The sequence below is a fragment of the Aotus nancymaae genome, unplaced genomic scaffold (assembly GCF_030222135.1).
Source record: "Aotus nancymaae isolate 86718 unplaced genomic scaffold, 86718_ANA_hifiasm-v0.15.2.pri h1tg000029l, whole genome shotgun sequence".
Lineage (NCBI taxonomy): Eukaryota > Metazoa > Chordata > Mammalia > Primates > Aotidae > Aotus > Aotus nancymaae.
The window spans coordinates 47,208,203-47,232,225 of NW_026988442.1; the positions used below are offsets into that span (position 1 = coordinate 47,208,203).

Below are 24,023 nucleotides of genomic sequence, written 5' to 3' on the forward strand. Positions count from 1 at the left end.
CAGAACCTGGTTAGGAGGTACATGTAGTGATAGAAATGGGTGGGGAAAAATCTCTTCTGATTGTTTCAATTTTATCACTGATTTAGGAAACAAAGCTGTCAACTGAAAGTGAAGTCAAGGTAGCAGGTATTGGTGGTTTGAGAGAAAAGAAAAGGTATAAAATATCAGTACAGGAACCTAGGTGAGTGAGTGGTCTAGTGACATGTGGCATGATAGCTGCACATCCTTAAGGACCCACTTGTGCATGTGTTCAGCTGCAAAAGTACAGGCATGAAGTAACGTGGGAATTGAACATGAGGACGAAGATTTATCCAGACAGTTACCAAAGAAACCAACCAAACAAACAAACAAACAAACACAAACAAGCAAAAACCACGGAGTGGGGGTGTTTGTTAGGTGTGTAGGTATATACAAGGAGTGACTTTTATGACTGTGGAATTCATCTAATGAAAGGAAACAGGACATTAACTGAGAGACAAAGTGTGACAAGATCAGTCACTGAGAGTACTGGTGGGGTTAGAGGACTTTCTGACTTGGAATTCTAGATAAAATGCGCCAGCAAGGTGGTGTAGGAGGTTTGAAGGAGGGATTATGGGCAGGCCACAGTTACTGGCCATGAAGAATTCTAAGATAAAAGTACGGGAGAGGTGGGGTAAAAAAACATGATCATTGGAAGAGAAGAATTTAAGAAATTCACAGGATAGTCTGTTAAGAGGCCATATACATGCATATTGACATTACCAAGATTTGGGTAGAAAGTACCAGTGGAGAAAATTCCAGTGTTCTTGGGGAGATAAATACCTGTCTTCAAAGGATTACACATTTGTGAAAACTCCTTAAAAGATGCATATCCAAATGTGGAAATAATTTGAATTCATATTTTATCTGCTTTTGTTTTTATATTTGAATAGATTTATGATGCTATGAGTCTAGGCTGGTAATAACAGCATAATTTGCTAACAGTTTTTTCTGCACACAAATTGAATTCCCTGGGAAGTCAGGCTTAACATGGGAGTTACATCATTCCTGGTGATATAACTAAGGATTCAACAAGAGTCATTAGAGATTTCAGATGGTGGATTTATCAAGGCTAGTAATTGCAGCAGTTTAGCTGAATGCTCTTTGTCTAACTGATAAGTCATTTCACATTTTAGCTTTCTAACACTTAGGCACCAAAATCATGAACAATTTATTTGAGTAGACTGATTAAATGTAAAAGTTTTTTGACTCTTAGAAGTGGAGTGACTGTGCATCCCAGTTTACTTGGAACCATCTTGATTTATACCTGTTGTTGTGGAGAAATTATTAACAAACTACATCCTGGTTTAGATGATACGCTTTATGGTAAGCCTGGCTATATAACTAGGCTCCTGTCTTCTAGGACTGTTAGTTCAGGAAGTACTAAGTGTAGGTCTAAGCACTTCTCTGGCGGATCCCACCTGCCTGACAATTGCTGGGCTCCCTTATTTGTTCAATCCAGGGGTAACAGTGTATTAGTTCTCAGGCTGCTATGAAGAAACACCCGAGACTGGGTAATTTATAAAGGAAAGAGGTTTAATTGACTCACAGTGTCGCATGACTGGGAAGGCATCAGGAAACTCACAATCATGGCGGAAGGGTAGGCAAACACATCCTTCTCAAGGTGGCAGAAGAGAGAAGTGTCAAGCAAAGGGGGAAGGAAAAGCCCCTTATAAAACCGTCAGATTGCGTGAGAACTCACTGTCATGAGAACAGCATGAGGGAAACTGCCCCCGTGATTAAATTATCTCCCACCGGGTCCCTCCCACACACATGGGTATTATGGGAACTACAATTCAAGGTGAGATTTGGCTGGGAACACAGAGCAAAACCGTATCACATAGAAAGCAAGAAAAATATCCTAGCTGGAAATACTGGGCTGATACAGAGATAGCATCAACATCGCCCTGACCAGCTTGCTTCAGGCCTTAGGTATTTCACATTTTGATATCAGTTATTCAGAGAACAGAGATAGTGTCAGTCTTCTCTTATCATAATCTCATCATAACTCCCTTTCTTTCTTTCGTATTTCAACCACTGTGCTTCATACATGCTTAAGAGAAATGTTGTTATTCCATTGTCACTTTCCCATACATATCACAGAACAGAAGACGTAGTAATTACACAATCACATAATTGTATACCTATTCGCTAATAACACCAAGACATGTTTTTGTTCAAAGAATATTGTAACCCCAACTAATCCTAGATACCAGTAAAAGACTTAACAACTTAATACTATAAAAATAATCTAAACAATTCAAAGAATTTTTGGTGGGCAATTGTTTCTTAAGATCATTTTATCTCCCTAAATATTATTTTAGTAAGTACAAAAAACAGTTACCTGAAATGATAGACTTTTTACCCTCAAAAATATCTTATCACATTCCAGTAAATAAAATATACTTAAATACTTTTGATTCTTAAATCATTTCCCTAAAATGTTTCACAAGTAAACAAAAAGGTATAACATGATAACATTTTCTTTATTATTATTAATGTAGTTAGTAATTATGTCTTATTCCACATAAAAATTTGATTGAAAAATTTAATGGAACATTACCAGAAAAAAAATTATACTCTGATTTGCAAAATCTACCTCCACCTCTCCTTCCACCAATCTTCAATTTCACTAAACCCAAATGGATAAAGAGGAGCTAACACTAATGTATGAGTATTATAGAGAGGTCAGCACATAGCTTTTACTTCTTTCTTCCTTCTTTCCTTCCTTCCTTCCTCCCTTCTTTCTTTCTTTTCTTTCTTTCTCTTTCTCTCTTTCTTTCTTTCTTTCTTTTTCTTTTTTTCTCTCTTTCTTTCTTTCTTTCTTCCTCTCTTTCTTTCTTTTGACAGAATTTCTCTCTCTCACCCAAGCAGGAGTTCAGTGGCATGATCTCAGTCCACTGCAGCCACCTCCACCTCCTGGGTTTAAGTGATTCTCATGCTTCAGCCTCTGGAGTAGCTGGGATGAGCTCACAGACATGAACCACCACACTGGCTAGTTTTTGTGTTTTTAGTAGAGATGGGTTTTCACCATGTTGGCCAGGCTTGTCTAGAACTCCTGACCTCAGGTGACCTGCCCTCCTCAACCTCCCAAAGTGCTGGGATTATAGGAGAGAGCTACCTTGGCCAGTCTACTTTTCATTTTTTTAATAGGATTTCATCTAATATTCCTGATGCAGATTATCTTTTCCTAATAGAAATAATATTTCCGTGGCCACTACTTTATTGCCAATATGATTCATTATTATCAGTCAAATATATATAAAACTCATCAATGCTTGAGCCTTCTTCAAGGCTTCCCACTGCCATTTCATGACAGGTTAATGCAAGAGAATGCATTCATCTTAGAGGGGACTGGTTCTAAGAAATATGCAGGAGGATTCCATAACTGCCAGCAGAAATGGAGAAGAAAGGAACATCTGGTAGGAAGCCTCATAAGGAAGCTAGTTCCCTAAAGGAAAGGGAGCTTCCTGACACTGACTTTCTCTCTACACAAGTCCTGGCAAAAGTGTTAATGAAACTGAAGGATTTAAAAAAGAAAAGAACTTGAATAATTAATTTAGATGCTGGAAAACCAGCCCTTAGTAATCCTCTAGATATGTATAATAGATATCTGTCGGTCAAATTCAATACAAGTTTTAAATAGAACCTGTTTTTAAATAGGTTGTTATGAATAAGAAATTAATAACTGAAGTATGTACAAGCTTCATGTAAAACAGTGTTATTAGTTTCCAGTTCAAGAATTAATGCGACTAAAATATATTCTGCAGGAAAGTGTTTTGCTACTGAGGATTAATTATTTCTTCCAGAAAGTCCATATGCCACAAATAGCCTTTTCTGAGGAACCAACTGATTTAAATAGAAGAGATACTTCATCTTACAGACAAGGATTTAATTTCCAAAAACAGGCCAACCAAAGTGAGTTACACCAGCTTTGCTCAATATCATCAACCACCCTTTTTTCCTGTGTCAAGGAAAAGCATTTTTGAATCTTCCTTCTATCTCTTCCAGGACTTCGATGTATTTTTGTTGCTTCTTTCCTACATTTCTCTCTATTGATTTCATACCTTACTCTACAAAGGGTTTAGGTTTTCCTAATCCTCACTAAAGTTAAATTTTCTTCAACAGTACCTTCTATTCTAGGTGCAAAATGTCATCTCTCCAACCTTTCCCTGGCAAACTTCTTAAAACTTAAATATACTCGCCAGATTTCTCATGTCCAATTTAGTCCTCAGAGTCCCTGTCTCTTCCATTCTACTAAACCTCTTCTCTTAAAATTTATTTATGACCTAATAATGATAAATAAGTCCACCAACTTTACTCTAGCCTCTTATTAACCAACCCCTTTATGGGTTTTCTATTGTTGCTGATCTCTATTTTGATATTCGATTTACCTGCTTTGCCTCCTATGATACGGCTATTCCATCACCTTCTCACACTGTTTTACCACAATGTAATAATATTTTTTTCTAGATATTTTTACTCTCCTAACCTGAACATTATGCTCCCAGTCATCTTCACTCCTCTCTTTTTCCCCATTAATGTTTATTTATGTGTAACCTAATTATTGCCCACACTGCATGCAGATATATATCTTCAGCCTTAACTACTAATTTGGCACGTGGACATAACATGTTCAGCTTCTTACAGAACACCCCTGTGTATGAGTATGTGCTGGTATATCAAGTGCATAACACCAAAAGCCAAATTCATTGTCCTTACTTTTACTGCCCCAGGAGAAAAAAGACTGCAACAGCAACCACAATAGAAGCTTCAAACAGATGGGTTATTTACCGTTTTCTATACAACGCCTATGGTTTTCCTATACAATACCTATGGTTCCCCAATTTCTTGTATTTATTTGCCTCACCTATGTACCCGGAATAAGAAACTTTCTGGTTTTTTTTTTATTTCTATCCAACTCACTCTTTTTTTTTTTTTTTTTTTTGAGACGGAGTTTCGCTCTTGTTACCCAGGCTGGAGTGCAATGGCGCGATCTCGGCTCACCGCAACCTCCGCCTCCTGGGTTCAGGCAATTCTCCTGCCTCAGCCTCCTGAGTAGCTGGGATTACAGGCACGCGCCACCATGCCCAGCTAATTTTTTCTATTAGTAGAGACGGGGTTTCACCATGTTGACCAGGATAGTCTCGATCTCTTGACCTCGTGATCCACCCGCCTCGGCCTCCCAAAGTGCTGGGATTACAGGCTTGAGCCACCGCGCCCGGCCACTCTTAAAGAACTAATTTAACTATCACATCCTCCTAAAGTCTTTTCCTCTGGGCTCTGAGCCCACCATGGACAGAAATCGAGATTTTATTCTGAATCTCAGGATGTAACACGGTGCCTGGCACAAGATAGGTGCTGATATTCCTGTCCCATTCACTTTCTCATCTTTCTTCATTCCTTATTTTGAAGTGTAGTGGTATCTGCACATGTATATTTGCATGTTAAACTCCTCAAGGTAAACTCTGTGACTAGTTATTTCTTAATCTCTACCATGGACACTTGGTAGATATGTGGTATTCCACAAATATATGTAGAAGTGACACATTTTAATCCCTTTCTTTTCTCAAGCTGTTGAAGAAGTAGGGTAAAGCCTGTGCCTAGTAAGTGAACAACAGGGGAAAAGCCTGGACATGAGATGATATTCTTATAGCTGTCAATGGAATAACTTATATGTACATTTCTATTAGGTAGGAGGGAAAGAGTCATGTGGCCATCCACATCGCTCAGGAGCATAGGGTAGAAGAGTATACACCATCTAACAATGAAAAAGGCATACTAAGAAACAAAGTTTCCAAAGTTGTCATTTAGTTTTCTTGGATGCTTTGACAAGAAACCTAAAAAAATTGAGCACTGCGTATAATATGGCATTGAGCAACTATATACTGAAAGAAACTCTGTTTTATAGCATATAACCAAACATACACACACACACACACACACACACACACACACACACACACAGTGAATATCACCATACCTGGTCTATGCCATCCTGATACGTTCACACTAGAGGTAAATTATGTTATTGCTATGGAAGATAGTGAACTGTCAATCAGCGTTCTAGCTTTGCATTGTAATTTAGTATGTGACTGGAAAATCCACTTAATCTCTCAACTACAGTTGCTTTTCTTTAAATGATAAGGGGGATAAATGCTTAACTCTCTATAATTTAAAAATTCTTCATGTATATGGAGCCATGTGGAACTAAAAAGTCTACAGATTCCACACATTTAACAAACGATTTTTTTTCATGGTTTCTCCAAACCATTTTATAAAATCATTCCTCATAGCATTCACAACCTCTGACATGGCAAAACTACCTCTTTATAGGAAAACGATGACTAAGATAAAAACATTCTGATGCACCCCCACCACCTGCCACCTCCACCATCACACACACACACACACACACACACACACACACACAGTTCTTTCCACAAGAGAAAGAAGTGAGGTATTTAAAAACAATTCTACAAAACTCTTTTAAAAATATTTTTTAAATCTCTTTAAATTTTTCTAAATGAAAATGAGTGGTTTTTAAATGTAGGATTTCTATATGTCTTTATCCTTGTTCTTATGATAATAATCAAAGCAAGGATTTAAAGGAAATCATGAGAAGCAGCAGAGAAGCAAGGCTGTTGCATGCAACTTCCACCTCCTGAGTCATTCCACTCTTTAACACAGATAATGTCACATGATCTAAAATAATTTAAAATGTGAGCACCTTCTATAATATCAGCTATTTAAAATGGCCACAGCTCTATTATCCCAAATCCAATAAAAAATAGAGAAAATCCATTTTCATGTCAATTAATTTGTGTACAGCGTACTCCTCACATCCATACTGCGGGAGGAGGGAGGGTCTATAGTCTCATTCCAAGTCTGTTAAACACATTACATAAATCTTGAATCGTGTGGGAGAAATGACTTACGTATTATTTCTAAGAGGTAAAAATAAACACATAAACAATTTGTACCATCATAGCCAGCAGAAATGTTCAAAAGGCCTTTAGACTCAGAATATTGGCTTGCCTCTGAGGCTGCCATCAGAAGGCTCAGCCCTGGGCTTTGGCAGAGCCACTGCCATGTTAATCTGCTTCATTACATCTCTACAATTTGTTCACTGTGTTAAGGAACAGTATTTCCCTTGTGAGAGGAAAATCCATCCTTCACTTTGAAAGCTTTACCTTTAGAAGGTAAACAAATACAGCCGGAGACAGACACCAACAGCTAGAAAGCCAAAGAAATAATAGAATATAGTATGTCATAGTCAGAGCTCATTTCAGCCTAGGAAGATTTTAAATTGCACAACAGCTAGAATTAGAGCTTTTAAATCTCTTAGATTTGAATACAAGCTTACAAAGCACACATCTTATTTTAAATGTCATTCTTAACATAGATAACAATCCGTGGATAAGTCAAAAATAGAATCATGCTGGCTTACCTGAAATAAAGAAAAATGTAAATCATAACGCAGAATCCATGTATGTGTTGAATATAACAGTGTCCAAAGCAATCCTTCAGAATTTTTACTGGAGTAGAAAGTAAAATCTCACATGCATTCTATCCTCATTAAAGAAGAAAAAAACAAGAAAGGATGACCACAGCATCCTCCCTCCTTTGCCTTAGCTTTCTGTTCTGACACTCATTCGATGGTACCCAATCTGTTAGAAAACAGCGTGCTAAATTAGAAAAATAAATAAATAAAGGCAGCAGCTTACATGACAGCTCCATCTCCTGGCCAAAAGTGGAACCATTTTAATTCACATTCCTTTGACTATGTAGCAGTTAGCAAGTAAAATTAAATGATGTACAGCCCATAATTTGATTTTATTTGAAATCACCTACCTCAATTAAAGTAATTTAAGCATTTAAGAAGAATTATAGTATGAATTTTTAGAATTATAATTCTATTTTTGGGATTTAAATTTATTTACACTGTTTAAACTAAATGCAAGCTTTCCACATCATTGAAAACTTAAGATTTATTTAACTTTATATACCATCTGAAAAAGTAGTATGTATCTCCTATAAAATAATTTTAGATGTCAAGGTTTTTGTTAATGAGTATCTCTTTGTGGAGACATCTAACATTTTGTCACTAGATAAGTTAACACATAACACATTGTGTGTTATTATTGTTTGGAGACATGCTGAAAGGCTAAAGTTAATGCAAGAAAATGAAATGACTTAAAGACAAACTCGGAAAATCTTTAGTTAATCCAAGCTAGATACAAAAATACAGATGACAAGTAACATGCGATATGAAATTTGATAATTGTAATAGTATACTATAGTGTGTAGTTACATCTTCTTAGAGAGATAACAGAAAACTAACTTGTCAAAAGAATCCATTTGGTAAATGACACCATTTATAGAATCGAAGTTTTACTGAGCATATATTCTCAATATATGTTTGTTTGATTAATTATTCTTTTTACAAACGGTTGTAAAGGCTAAGATTTTTTTTTTTTTTATTTGAAGTAAAAGGATAGGTACTTTTTTCTCCCAGCTTTTTACAATACATTTTAATTTGGGGGCAACTTGATGACCTTTAATTCCTTCTTACAGTAACGCTGTCCGTAGTGCTGATAACCAATTTTCGAACTCGCGGTGAGTTCTAGGTCTTAAGCGGGTCTGAAATACTGTCTTTGTAAGATTTGATATAAATTTTAGTTTTAAAAGTACTTACATGAGCCAAAATAATTGATAGTATGTAATATAAAAATAGTTAAGTAATATTTTATCCTCAAAATATGTATATAGACATGTCCATCAGAAGATAAAGGGCAGATAAATACATTAAATAAAAAACATGATGGCAAGCTATGCTTTCTTTGGATTCTTTACATAATATTTCATTTTATATGTGCTAAAGTTATACTGCATAGATTGTTTTAACATTAGGTTGTTCACACACTATTAAATAGACAAGGAAACCAAAGCCCACAGCACTTCAGTAACTTATGCAGAATTAATAAGCAAGTCAGAACAAACCCAATTTCTTAAATTTTACCTTAATTCCATTACTACAATATCATTAAGATGTATCAGTTTGGTTTTGAAACTATATTATTAACATAGCACAAATAAATTATTAAAGTGATTTTGTAGATCAAATTATTTTAATATATACACTCAACTATTTTGTCTCACAAGTTTTCTGTGCTATCATAAGACACATAAACTCTCAGAGCACATAATTATAGTAATTTTGCCAAATTAATCTGTAATTTTAACGAATTACTCCTGATGGCCAAGAAGTTTAAACCCATAAGATTAAAGCCTAATATGCCACAAATATGAAATATTATTGATACTTCACTTTTTCTTTAAAATCATGGGAATTTTACAACTTATGTAAAATTTAAATGCTTTTCTTAACACAATAATCACGTTTTCCCATAATCTTAAGGGTAAATTTTATCCTTAAGGAAGATGTGCCTAACTGATCCTGGGATTTTGTGTATCTCTAGGCATGCCACCTTCCTAGGGATACAATATCCCAGTTTGAGGACCATAGGATTATATGACACAGAAACTGGAACAATCCCATTCAAGCCTAAGTCATATCACATACTATTCTCAAAACTTTTTAGTAGCTATCCATCTCCTTGTAAATAAAGTCTATGCCTTCCTCAGTGTTCACAATGCTCACAATCTGGACTCCTTTACTTCTCTGATGTTATTCTTGCCCTCACTCACTCTGTCTTCTTTCTCATTACTCAAACATGGCAGGCATGTTCCTTGCTTAGGAGGTGTTCGCCTTTTAATCTCTTTGTCTAGAAATCTCTTACATGGGCTCCTTATGGCTCACTTTCCTCATTCTGGTCACAGCTCACAGCTGCCTTCTTACTGAGGCTGGCCTTGACCCTCAATACCACACACTATCCCCTCCTCTGTTTTTTCCCTATAGTACTTAGCTGACATACTATATATTTTGTCTATTGTCTGCCTCCTCCAAGAAAAATGTAAATTCCATGAAGGCAGAGATGTTTGCTTGTTTTGATCACTTCCATAAATGTGATTCATAGAACAGTACCTGAAATATAAGACCCACCTAAATAGTGAATACATGTCCTAAACATAGAAAATTCATATATTTTTATTAATGCACCATAGGAATGCTATTATTTCCATGTGTGTCTTCCTATGTTCTTATTAATATATATGTCATAGAGTATGAAATCAGTGAAGTGGCATGTTCCTTAAGTAAACTATTTAAATCATGTTTAATTCATACACTTAATCAGAAAGCAGAACATACAGTGAGTATTCAATAAACATGTTAGGTTAATGATGCCAGTGTTTAAATTAGACCACTATGGTCTTGAATTGTTTTTAATGAAGTTCTGACAAGATTTTGGTAAAATATTATTGAACAACTCTTATATCATGTTAGCACTTCTTTTCCCAGGGTAAAAAAACTCTGAGGTAACTATTGTAATTTTATTTTTATGGAAAATGTTTAATCTCATCTAGAAAATTTTAGCTGTTTTAAAATAAGTTGTAAAAATAGCAACATGTCACATGGTAGATATGTGTGCACTTATATATAAATATATATGTACATATATATACACACACAGATACACAAGTACATATTCACCCATATTTTACAAAATCAACTTGAGTTAGGCATTTATTTGGCTAGTAACAACAAACCAATGACACATAATTTCTCCATGATATGTCTCTCTGGCATTGCTTTAATCACAAAATCCACATTTTTATTTTGGCAGCTTGATTTTCAAAATTGTTTTAATTTATAGGGATAAAAGTGAGTAAGCCTTATTTTACCTCCATTAAGTTGTGGATACTGACTGGGATTTATTTATTTATTTATTTATTTATTTATTTTTACCATTTATCATTCACCCAGTCTTTTAAATGTCATCCATCCAATTCAGGAAACAAAAGAAGGCTAGGTGTGTAGTTTATACCTAATATTTGCTTACATTTTTCTTGAATCACTTATTCTTATTTAAAATATCTGCATTGAAGGAAAGCAAATGAACAGACATTTTTAAAGGACAATTTCATTTGTACAGTTTTAGTCACCTTAAAATATACTAACCTCTTTTAAATTATTGGTTACCAACATCAAGACAGTTTTAAAAAGTTGAGTTCCATATCTAATGTTTTTCCTGAAATATTATCATTAGAGAATTACAGACCTGTGAGCCAAAATGGGCAGATTTTTTTGTCCTATGTTCAAAGACTGCTAATACTGATGAGGAGGATAGCTTATTATGCTAGTTCCAACTAGTATCAATTACTGACATTTAATCATATGTTATCAAAAGATGAAGAAACAAAGGAAAAGAAGATTAAGGCATCAAAAGGACATAATTTCCACAAACAAAGTCTGATAAACAGAATATTTCCCATAATTCTTTGAAAGAGGAGATGTTACAAATAATGTTAGAAATAGATAACATTTATTGAGCACTTTTTATTTGCCAGTGTGCTAAGTACTGTACATAAATTATCTCATTATTCCTAGCAACAAGTCTGTGAAGTAGATTTTTATTTTTTCCCTCCTAGAGATGAGAAAAATAAAGCCAAAGTCCCTTAGCTAGTAACTGATGTCTTGACCTCCAACTCAGACCTCTACTCTCAACGCTTATGTTCTATTTGAGTTCTACTTGAGACACAGGAGATGTAAACTATGGGGAAAAGATTCCAGTGACTTTTGGAATTTATGTGCTTTTTGTCTTCAGCTCCAGTTGTTCACCAGCTGTGTAAGCCAAGGATAAAATAGAAGTGGAAAAGAAGGAAGGTCTTCAAGAGTACCTCCCTTCAGTGTGGCATTTCAGAGCAGGTGATGGATTTGCAATGGAGGCAAGGACTGACAGAGGAAGATCAGAAGAAGGAGCTAGAGTGATTAAGGGAAATAAATTGTCAAGAAATTAATGAGTGGAAGAATAAGGCAGAGTGGTGAAAGAGAAGCACAGGACCCCTAGAGCTCTGCCAGAGACCCTTATCTTCCCTGAAGATGATTGTCTGAAAGAGAGCAGCATTCCATGATCCCCTGAGAAACAAGGAGTTCTCATCTACAAGGCTCACATGATCCCATTACCAACACCAAAATGCACTAATGGTGGCTGGTAGCTCCCTGCTGAGGGCAACTGAGGTACACACAGGTTCTCCTGACATTGTTAATCAGTAGGTCTGCTTTTATTGTGGAGTCAATAACTCATTCTAGCATAATGAAGAAACAGGTAAACTGACACTCTGAACCCTATACTAAAATGTGGTCACCAGATGTCCACAAAAATACCCCTGAAAGATGCAGAACAGATTGTAAACTATAAATTCATTTCAATGGTTCTTATGGTAGCCATTGTCTAGCATTTAATTTTTCTACACTTATCATTGTCATTATTGTTGACAGTAGCAATTATCAGCCAAAAAATCTGCATTTGCTAAATTCTTAATTTTTTTTTTCCGACCTCTCAGTGAGTACTGATGTCTCACTCTCAGTGGGGTAGAAAACACCAGATAGAGAATAATGATCCTGTACTTAATGCAGCCCAGTGAAGAACTTCAAGAGGAGCTCCCTAGGCTTAGTTATGCGACAGAGTGGAGGAAGTAGAGATAATTGGAATTCTGGGAGTTGCATTGAGCGGATAGCCCTGTTGCCTATCTGCAGGAATTGTTAAAGTTGAACCAAGGAAGGGCAGATAGAAGTCTTAATTATCAGAAGAAGCCCCTGTCCTTACTGCATTTGTTACACCATAATAAGGTACAGAGACCACAGCCATATGAGCAAATTTCAGCATAGCAAACAAGAAAACTGAACAAAAAAGCAAACCCTAGAATGATGGAGCCTAAAGCAGTGGTCCACAACCATTTTGGCATTTGGGACTTGTTTTCTGGAAGACATTCTGTCCACGGATGGGGTTGTGGAGGTGGATGGTTTCAGGATAAAACTTCCACCTCAGATCATCAGGCATTAGTTAGATTCTCATAAGGAGGCACAGCCTAGATCCCTTGCATGCCCAATTCACAATAGGAAACTATACAAATCTATAAATTCTCCTATGAGAATCTAATGCCTCCACTGATCTGATAGGAGGTGGAGCTCAAGAGGTAATGCTGGCTGGTCAGCTGCTTGCCATCTGCTGTGTGGCCCAGTTTCTAACTGGCCATGGGCTGTATTGGTCTGCGGCCTGGGGCTTGGGGACCCCTGGTCTAAAGGATGCCAACTGTTCTGTTGGTGGAGTGGGCAGAAGAAGATGAATTCTGGAGAAATTGAGCCTCCAGGTTCACCTTATAGAAGACATAATTTCTCTCTGGTAAGTTTCTGAAGTAAAGAGGTGGCACTGCACATCTATTCCTTTGACCCATGTTGATCACAATAAACCAGTTACTTAAAGTCACCTCTATCACACTGTAGTTCACTAGGAAATAAAGGTGCTTTCTTGAGCCAGGCAACTAATTGAATCACAGAAAATAAAGAATGTCAGGAATGGAGAGAACACCCAGAAATAAAATACCACAAAGTTAATTGCCACCTGGGTACTAAATGGCGGCCTTCCAACACCCAGCGTCATCAGATGATGCATATATACAAATCACTGGATGATGCAGCTATCTCCAGTAGAGATACATATATACCCAGCCCCGCTTATGAAATTTTAGTTGAAATATAACAAATAATGTGGAACCTAATATAATAGTTTCTGTCCACAGATTCCAAAGGGGAAGCAACACATGTCAAAATAATTGCCAAGAAGTTATCTCATGCTTCTAAATTTGTACTTAACGTATGTAAAAATAAACATAACTCTATTAAATACAGATATATGTAGTATACACACACACACACATATGTATACATATATATGTGTGTGTGTGATATATATTTGGGTTCTTTTTTAGGTTTGTTCTTTTTTGGGTTTGACTTCAATGAGTATCTCCTTGTTCTAAAATTTAACTAGCAATAAGAGTCCTCTGGTGGACTAACATAGTCTTAAGAACGTAGCACTGAGATGTTGAAGTAGAGAGGAGAAGTAAAATAAGAGCAGTAGCCTAAATGTGTTCTGCAAAAGAGTAGAATACCACCGCCAGGATGGAACTATCAGAAATAAACTCTAGCCTAAGGTTAGTGGTACAGGAAGGGACATAGAAGGCCCTTAAGCTAGTTATGCCTTCAACATCTGTGTGGGTATACTATCATAACTGTTCCTGTGACCAGCCAAGGTTAGTGAGTGATGCAGGCTGAATTAAAGAAGGTGTCCCCAAAAGAGAGTGCTCAGGACTCAAAGAAGGATTTGTTGGTTAGTTGATCCTACTACCTCAGCAAGACCAACTACATGCATAAACAGAAATAAGGCAGAGATTTCCTGAGGGGGTAATATCCTCCCAGCCTGCTGAAGTCATTAGTACATCCAAGTCAGTTTGGAAGTCAACGGAATCTTTGGATACACAAGGCTTCAAATCTATTCAAAGATCACATGAAACTCTTTGCCTTCTCAAGGTCAGTAATTGTGACCAAAAAAAAGATGGAAAAATTAGTAGTGACTCATTGTCAGTAACTAGAAAACCTTAGAAATGACAAAATATGCTTGATGAAACCAGTATTTCCCAGATCTAATACCTCATGTAGCATTTTTCAGATACCTTGTTATCTTGTACACAAGAGAATCCCATTGTACTGCCAGGAGTTATTTAAATTTCCATGTTTATCTTTACCTTTTCTGTCTGCAGATGATCTGTGGGGAAATGCCTACATATTTGGAAATCTAACCCATCTCCTTTTTGGATAAAAGGAGTCTAGAGGCCAAGCTACAAGTGTCCATATGTGGCTATGGAGCAAGAAGGGGCAAAATATGCAGAAATTGCATCCTAAGCCATGTTTATAGCAGGGGTTGAAGCCACATTATCGTGGACAAGTGGAGTAGATGGGATGGTTAGCCAAGAATAAAATATATGAATGTTGAAATCCAAGTTGCACCCATATAGAAGAAGGATAAAGCTGTCACCAGATATCAAATATCTATCGTGACTTTCAATGTTCCTCAAGATGATGGGACAGAGTTTTTGGAGGAGTGGATGGAAAGAGAAACAAACACTGCAGATGAGATTGCTGAACAAAATGCAGGATAATATCTGAGCAATTATGAAGATAGATGGTAAAATTCAGTAGAGCGGTGAATGATGAAGACTGCCAGTTGATTCACATGCGACCAGATAAAGAAGGAGGACTCGAATATCTAAGTTCTAGCTGCTTTTACCATTGCAGTTTTGCTCAATACTAGAAAGAACTTAATGGTAATTGATGGCAATAAATAAAGTTGCCAGGGCAGACAGATATTTCTCTGAATTCCACCAGAATTTGAACACTTGTCAGAGGTATTGTCAAATGGTTTCTGATACTGAGTCTGATGTAGGGACAGCTGGCTCCTATATCCACTTTGTCTCTTAAATAACAAGATACGTGGTCAGAGTGAATATGTAAACTTCTCCCTTGTTTTATAAATCAGGGGATTGATCCTCAGAAAAGGTAGGTGACTGTGATGGTTGATTTTAGGTGTCCACTTGACTGGATTAAGGGGTACTGAGGTAGCCAGCAAAGTATAGTTCTGAGTGTGTTTGTGAGGTCGTTTGTGGAGGAGATTAGCATTTGACTTGATGGACTGAATAAGAAAGATCCACCCTCACTCATGTGGGTGGGCACCATCCAATTGGGCTGAGGATCTGAGAGGACAAAAAGGCAGAGGAAAGGCATAATCACTTTCTCTCGGTCTTCTGGAGCTGGATCATCCCACTTCTCCTGTCCCGGGACATCAGAACTCCAGATTCTATGGCCTTGGGACTCATAGCCTTGCACCAGTGGCCCCCTGGATTCTCAGACTGAGAATCTCTTCAGACTGAGAATTACACCATTGGCTTCCCAGATTATGAGGCCTTCGGACTTGGGTTGATCCAAACTACCAGCTTCCCAGGTTCTCCAGCTTGCAGATGTTCTGTCCTTAGTCTTCTTAACCTCCATAACTGCTTAAGCCGAATTGCCTAACAAATCCCATATAGTCTCAGTCTCTCTCTCGCTCTCTCGCTCTCTCTCTCTCTCTCTCTCTCTCTCTCTCTCTCTCTCTCCAGCCTATTGGTTCTGTTTCTCTGGAGAAATCTGACTAAAACAGAGACTTAAGAAAATGTGGCATATATACACCATGGAATACTATGCAGCCATAAAAAACGATGAGTTTGTGTCCTTTGAAGGGCCATGGATGAATCTGGAAGTCATCATTCTCAGAAAACTGACACAAGAACAGAAAACCAAACACCACATGTTCTCACTCATAGGTGGGTGTTCAACAATGAGAACATATGGGCACGGGGAGGGGAACATCACACACTGGGGTCTGTTGGGGGGTGGGGGGCTAGGGGAGGGATAGCGGGTGGTGGGGAGGTTGGGGAGGGATAACACTGGGAGAGACGCCTGATGTAGGTGATAGGGGGATGGAGACAGCAAACCACCATGACATGTGTGTACCTATGCAACAGTCCTGCAAGATCTGCACATGTACCCCAGAACTTAAAATACAATTTTTTTAAAAAAGCTCTAACTTCAAAGAGAGAGAACTAGAAATCTGACCACCTTATTCTTCAACCAACTTTCTTTCCACTAAACAAAACAATCCTTTCCATTAAAGGATATACAATTCCTCATAAGGATTACAGAGCGTGGTCTCATTGCTTTGCCTGGCTCTGTGAAGAAGCATTAATGTATTTCCAAAAGAGAGTACAACTAGAAAGATTTGGATTAAAGATGTGACTCTCTGACAGTTTTCAAGGAGAGCAGAGACAGTTCTCTCTGTTCAGCAAATGATTTCACCTCCCTCCTTAACACACAAGTAAACTACGTCTCCCAGTTCCCTGACAGTTAATAGGACCATGTGACTGGCTTAAAACCAATGCAGTATTAGGCAAGAGTGATGTTCACCTGCTGCATAGTGGTCCCCAAAACTTCTCAAGTAATCTTTGACATTCTCTTTTATCCCTTGTATCCTGGCCAGGTCAGAGGACCCAGTGGAGGATTCCGAAGAGCCTTCAGATAGGTGAAATGTGGGTCCTGTGTCAGCAATTAAAGAAGTGCCATCCAGGAGACAGAGAATAAGAAAACCACGCAACAAGCCATGCACAGAGCATGAATCATTGACCAAGAAATCAGAATTAAAGAATCCTTTGCCCAGTGTTGCCTAAAATATCCTTTTTAGAAATGTCATTTTCAAGATGTTATTAATGGCAGACTTTCCACTAAAACCATAAGGCAATTTCTGTGGTCAAAATAATTTAAGCATGTTGAGTATAAGAGTGTATAAGCTGAGATATTACAATAAATGAAACTGAAAAACCCTCAATCAAGCAGAACAAAAAATGATCTCCCCCATAAGAGTCTCGGATGTGAAGGCAAATTTGCTTTGTGAGGTCAACAGGGGCCCATTTTGTGTTCCCTCTTAGGGCATTCTCCTCAGTCTCATATTTGAGGTTGGTTGACATTCACGTCCACATTCCGGCCCTTGAAAAGAAGAGAGGATGTAGAGAGCTAGCAATAAAATGTTAAACAGATTAATTTTGTTGCTGAAGGATTTCTTAAGATATTTAAATCACGAATATGTATTATAATTATTTAACAGAGAGATTTTTATAAAAAGAATTTAAAATAAATACTGGACTACAGAACTCTTTTTATAGAGTACTTCAGGTTGTTTTTTTTTTTTTTTTTTTTTTTTCAGAACATATCATCAGAAACATTAGCCTATCATGTTCTTCTAGTTATAAAAGTAGGGACTCATCTACCTCATCTGCCCTTAAAAGGATAAAAGGATCCTCAGGGGTAATCACTACCTTATCCCCTCAGCCCTACTTTTAAAGCTCTAGTTGGAATATAACTAATGATGTGGAACCTAATATAACAGCTTCTCTCCACAAATTCCAAGGGGGAAAAAATACAAATCAAAATAGCTGCAGAGAACTCGTATCCCTGCTCCTAAATTTGTGCCTATGTTTTGAAATAGGCATACAATGCTTTCTTCAATTGAACTTGTTGAAGAAGGAAAACTCTTTACCCACACATTAAAAAAAATATATATCCCTAGGCTACAGTCAAGTATTTTTAACACTTGTTAGTTAGGAGTCAACCAGCCTTATAAGTTTAGAACAGAGTACCAGTAGAGAAAGCTTAAAATATAAGAGTGGGAGTTTTGCTGTTGGGACAAATTCAGTAGCAGTTGTGGTTACAGCAACAAAGCTCAGGTTCTCTGCTATGCACCAGTAAGTCAGGTCTCTCTCCTGGTTCTCCACCTAGCGCTCTGATTGTTCTTCTCCTGCCTTCTTTCTTCCACTGTCATTTCTGTTTAATCAGACACAGTGTTTTAAACACAAAAATGTCATATTTATCAATAATGATAATGGGCTAATAGTTATAAATGATTTTTAATAAAGTTTAAATATATCTGGGATTATCCCTGTAATAACACAAGTCCCCCTTACTTTCATCCAGAGAGGGTTTCTTGGGAGGAGAAGAGTCAGATTTACAATGAGCAGGTTAGTAATTGCCCTTCACCTTGGGTAGGATCATGCGATTGAATCTCAAGTGTGAACAGCATATATTTTGGAGCCAAAAATAAAGGGCATGCTTCAGTTCTAATCATGAGCAACAATGCTTTCTGAATAATTTTTGTAAAGCACAGAACTAATCATAACTATCTCCTGTTAAACAGCATTCAGTGACTCACTACTGTACAAAGACGAAGTCGAAGCCCCTTAGCAGGGCAAGCAGGATCTTTTCTGATGTGATTCCTGCCTGCTTTACATTTGCAGGTTTACCTCCATCCCTCTTCACCTAAACTACTATGAAGTTATTTTGAAATTATCAATAGGCAGTGCTTAATAACTAACCTGAGGCTGGCCACGGTGTCTCGTGCCTGTAATCCCAGCAATTTGGGAGGCCGAGGTGGGCAGATCATCTGAGGTAAGGAGTTCAAACCCAGCTTGGCCAACATGAGGAAGCCCCATCTCTACTAAAAGTACAAAAATGAGTCGGGCTTGGTGATGGGCGCCTGTAATCCCAGCTACTCAGGAGGCCAAGGCAGGAAAATCTCTTGAACCCGGTAGGCAGAGATTGCAGTGAGCTGAGATCATGCCATTGTACTCCAGCCTGGGCAACAAGAGTGAAACTCCATCCCCCAAAAAACAATCCTGAGACAAGTTTTGAACTTGTTTATATTTTCTCCCTTTGGCATTGATATAAGACATTGTCACAGTGTATTTAATTATGTTATTGTGGCTCCTTCTCCTTGTTTTCTGTCTCTGGGAAGGCAAAGAGCAGGCTGCTAATCAGAAGAGTCCCAGCTGGAATGAAATTGAGAGTGTGGGTGCAGAACAAAATGTTATTAACACTGTGGGCAGAAGCAAAGGATCACAGAAATGCCTTCTTCCTAGAAATAGCTTCTGGGCTGTCCTCCACCTAGTTTGCACCTCCAGGTGTTAGCTTACAAAGATAGGGGCAAATATTTCAAACCTGTCCTGTCTCTATAAGTAAAGGCAATCACGGATGTCTGAGAACATTGTGTAGACCCATTCAATATGATAATCATTTATTAGCAGGCCTTTGTCAAGGTGTTCAGGACACAAAGACCAGGTGAAGCCTCTGCTTCAACTAGTTCACCTTTCTTTTTTTTTTTTTTTTACATTTTCACAGTCTCTCAAGAACGATTTTTAATATATAAAGAGTATAAATCAGTGAGAAAAATGCAAATTAATCCAGCAATCAATGAACAATATATACGAATAGATAATTTACAAAGAAGAATGGTAAATTTTAAAAATGAAAGTGTCAATGGCTGCGTTGCTGGGAACTTATAAGAAGTCATAAGATACTTTTCTTTAGAACTCATACTCAAGGGAGGTAAGAGCCACAGAAAGTCTAATCATAACACGTTAAATTCTTGAATGTCATTCTCTAACTATCTGTAACAGCCACAATCTCTCTCCTGCTAGCAATTAATATTCTTTCACATAGTTATAAAACAGTAATCTTTCAAAGGGGATACCCCTTCAAGAATACACAGCCAAGTAGCTCACCTTCTAATAGATGAGAAGGAAACAAAACCAAGATTACCACTGAGTGGGATATACTTCATCATACAGCCAAGTATAAGAGATGACAGAGCTAACAAAACTTCCAAGTTTGGAGGCAAGGAGGTGATTAAGAGAGGCTTCAGATGAACAAATTTTAAAAAGGATATTATCAATACACTTTTACAACTTTCCACCACAAACCTGGTTGTATTTTTTGTCTACCCTTTCCGAACATAATCTTTATAAATTTATCACTTGGTCAGATATCTTCTGAATATGATAAATGCTATAACATACATTTTGACTTACTAAATAAAGCTTCCTTTTCTTTCTCTGGCCTTCTATCTTGTCTAAAGTTTAAATAAACTTTATATTTATTTAAATAGAACTTGATGTTATATTTAAAATGATGACCCCGAATATTGCTCTTCTTTCCCAAGAAATTTCTACAGTCAAATATTTTCAATTTTACGGCACTCCATGTCACAACCAATTATTTACCAATTAAATTTTATTCTGAGCTGATTTCTATTTTAAGTCATTTCTCACACCCTATTGCCTTCATTTCTTTATTTTAAAAACTATCAACACTTTCTGGTCCATCTTCGAAGGCAGAAGAGCTTATTAAGTCCCAGTAACATTTAATGTGGTCATTACAGACAGACATTGCAAGGTCAAAGCTAGAATCCAAGCCAACAAGAGGCCTTGAGCAAAAGGCTATTTTATGAGCAATTTTTGGTCAGATTCTTTTGGTTCTTAAATATTGCCAAAAAAAACCTTCAAAGCACCTTTTGTTAGAACATATTCAACAAAAATATTCTATCTCCACTGATAAATTTAATGCAAACAATAGAAAACTGGAAATAAACTTGGTGCTCATAAAAATATTTAGAGGAAACTTAATTAGATAAAACCCAACTGGGAACTAAAAACCCCTGGAAAAATCTTCAAAAAGGCGAAAGATGACTCTCATTTTGTTGTCTCCGTTTGGGTACTGGCCTTGTGGTCAGGCTTATGTAGTTGTCTAATGACAACTTTCGTGACTAACTTCAATATGAAAACCTTGATTTTGTTAGAGTCTGGTTACCAGTGAAACAAGAGAAAGCCTTAACTGGCTATACACTGGCCCAGCTTCCACTAGTAGAAAACACGAGAAATCCATGAGGCTAAAAGTAGAATGAGAGCCAACAATCACAGTGTGTCTCCTAGGGTGAAGAGCTAATTTAATGCTGCTCTTTCACAACACTCACAAGCAAATAGTTTTCATTCATGCTTTAATTAATCAGATTAATATAAGTACTAGTTGGATGGAATAAATGTTTGTCTTTTCCATTCTTGTGTGTTATGATTTGCTTATTGGTAACTCAGCTCCATTTCAGATAGCTTAGAGGAATAATTCTGCTTATTCAAGCATGCTGACAGAGCTGGTTCCAACATAAAATATCTCTGCATCTCAGAGTATGGCTCAAAGGTATCTGCAGAGAAAAATACCATTTCTATTAAATTAGGCAGGAACATTTGTCCCAAAGAGATGAAGCAAATAAAGCAATCTTTTGTGAGGCCCAGGCTGAAAATTCTATGAAACTATTTACTTCCTAATGCCATACTATTTTTTTCTTCAACTTTAATTTTAAGTTCAGGGGTACATGTGCAAGATATATGGGTTTGTTACATAGGTAACCATGTGCCATGGTGGTTTGCTGCACAGATCATCCCATCACCTATGTATTAAGCTCAGTATCCATTAGCTCTTCTTCCTGATTCTCTCTCTCTCCCCAGCACACCCCCCTCCAACGGGCTCCAGTGTGTGTTGTTCCCCACAAAGTGTCCATGTGTTCTCATAATTCAGCTCCCATCAATGATAGCCATGTTACTCCTTATGGCAAAACATCTCTACCTTCTCTCCAACTCCTCCTAAGGATTGGCTTAAGAATCACCTCTTTCTGATCCTGTCCTTGACAGCTTCAGCCCACACTACTTTTCTTCTCTAAGAAATGTTTTTTTTTTTTTCTTATCCTGACACTTAAATCACAGAATAATGCTTTGATGTGTGTTTAGCCTAAGAAAGAGTGTGGGTTTGGAGCAATAGAATCCTCGGGCGAAATCCTTGTTCCAGTATTTACTAGCTCTGCGACCTTGGTCACTCTACTTAACCTTCCTAGTATCAGTTAATGCCTCTATGATACTCATCTGTAACTACCTTATAAGGTTGTGAAATAAAGTTAAAAAAATGTAGAGTGCCTAGAACAGAGTAGACATTCCATAGAGGTTATTAGATTATCTATACAGATGATATTATAAACGATGATAAAGAAGGTTTATTCATGTTTATTACATTTTTGACTGGAGAAATAAATTTTTAAGAATAATTGGGCTTCAAAATCTATTTAGTAAGATCACTTCCCTCATTTCAATTATTCAACCCTCTTCTTAGCATTTACTTCTTAAAGAACAAAGCAAAAAAGTGATTTCTAAGGACTCAATCTCATAGTTTGTGAGAAAGTGAGAAATTTCTTTTCAGATTATTTTCATTTTAAACCTTTAATTCTCTATAGAGTAAAATAATCCCTTCCTTGAAAAAGGAAGTTTACCACCACACAAAGAAAAAACATATATGGGCATATGTAGATGAGATTACATACAAACACCACACCCACATACACTTACATACATATATACAAACACACACACACACACACACACATACACACACACACACACACACACACTGTGTCTATAAATATATATTCCCCAATCCCAATGATAACTAATGAAGCCCTAGGCCAGGCACAGTGGACCTGTAATCCCAGCACTTTGAGAGCCTGAGGCAGGTGGATCATCTGAGGTCAGGAGTTTAAGACAAGCCTGGCAAACATGGGGAAACCCCATCTCTACTAAAAATACAAGAATTTGCCAGGTGTGGTGGTGCATGCCTATTATCCCAGCTTTTTGCAATGCTGAGGCTAGAACCAGCGAGCCAGAGGTTGAAATGAGCTGAGATCACACCATTGCACTCTAGCCTGGATGACAGGGAAACCCCGTTTCAAAAAAAAAAAAAAAAAGAAAAAAGAAAAGAAAAGAAATAAAGAAAACTAATGAGGTCCTAAACTACGACAGAGGTCACAAAATGGAAAGAAGATTTGGCATGCTGATATGGTTCAGATCTGTGTCCCGCCCAAATCTGGTGTCAAATTGTAATCCCAGTATTGGAGGTGGGTCCTAGTGGGAGGTGATTGGATCACGGGGGCAATTTCTAATGGTTTATTACTATTACTTTGGTACTGTCTTTGTGATAGAGTTATCACAAGGTCTGTTTGTTTAAAAGTTTGTGGCATCTCGCCCATCTCTCTTCCTCCTGTTCTGGCCATGTTGTGAATATGCTGGCTCTGATTTTGCCTTCCACCATGATTGCAAGCTCTCCAAGGCCTCCCCAGAAGTAGCTGCTGCCATGCTTCCAGTATAGCCTGTGGAACTGTGAGCCAATTAAACCTCTTTTTTAAAAAAAAATAAATTACCCAGGCTTAGATATTTCTTTTTGGCAATGTGAAAATGAACTAATATATATGTTATATGCCATAGACTGAATAATTGTGTCTCCTCAAAATTCACGTGTTGAAATCTTAATCTCTAAGGTGATGGTATTACGAGGTAAGGCCTTTGGTAGATGTTTAGGTTATGAGGGTGGAGCCTTCATAAATGGGATTAGTGCCCTTAGAAATCCAGCAATTCTACTCCTAGGTACATACTCAAGAGAAATACAAACATACATTCATACAAAAACCTGTGCATGAATGCTAATAGTAGGATTATTCATAATCCCCCAAAAGTGGAAAAATCCTAAGTGCCCATCAACTGATGAATGAATAAATAAAATCTAATATATCTATATGACAAAATGCTACTTAGCA

General features: G+C 37.2%; 1 protein-coding gene across 2 annotated transcripts in view; it reads right to left on the minus strand.

The window, feature by feature from the left end:
- Nucleotides 1–7,693, minus strand: part of SCN2A (sodium voltage-gated channel alpha subunit 2) — a 147,184-nt gene extending 139,491 nt beyond the window's left edge. Inside the window, exon 1 of one of the 2 annotated variants that reach the window (XM_012440617.3) lies at nucleotides 7,469–7,693. The gene's annotated coding sequence lies outside the window, so the exon portion shown is untranslated. The remainder of the gene's footprint in view (nucleotides 1–7,468) is intronic. The other variant, XM_064382655.1, reaches the window with a different exon arrangement.
- Between the last annotated feature and the right edge of the window lie 16,330 nt (nucleotides 7,694–24,023).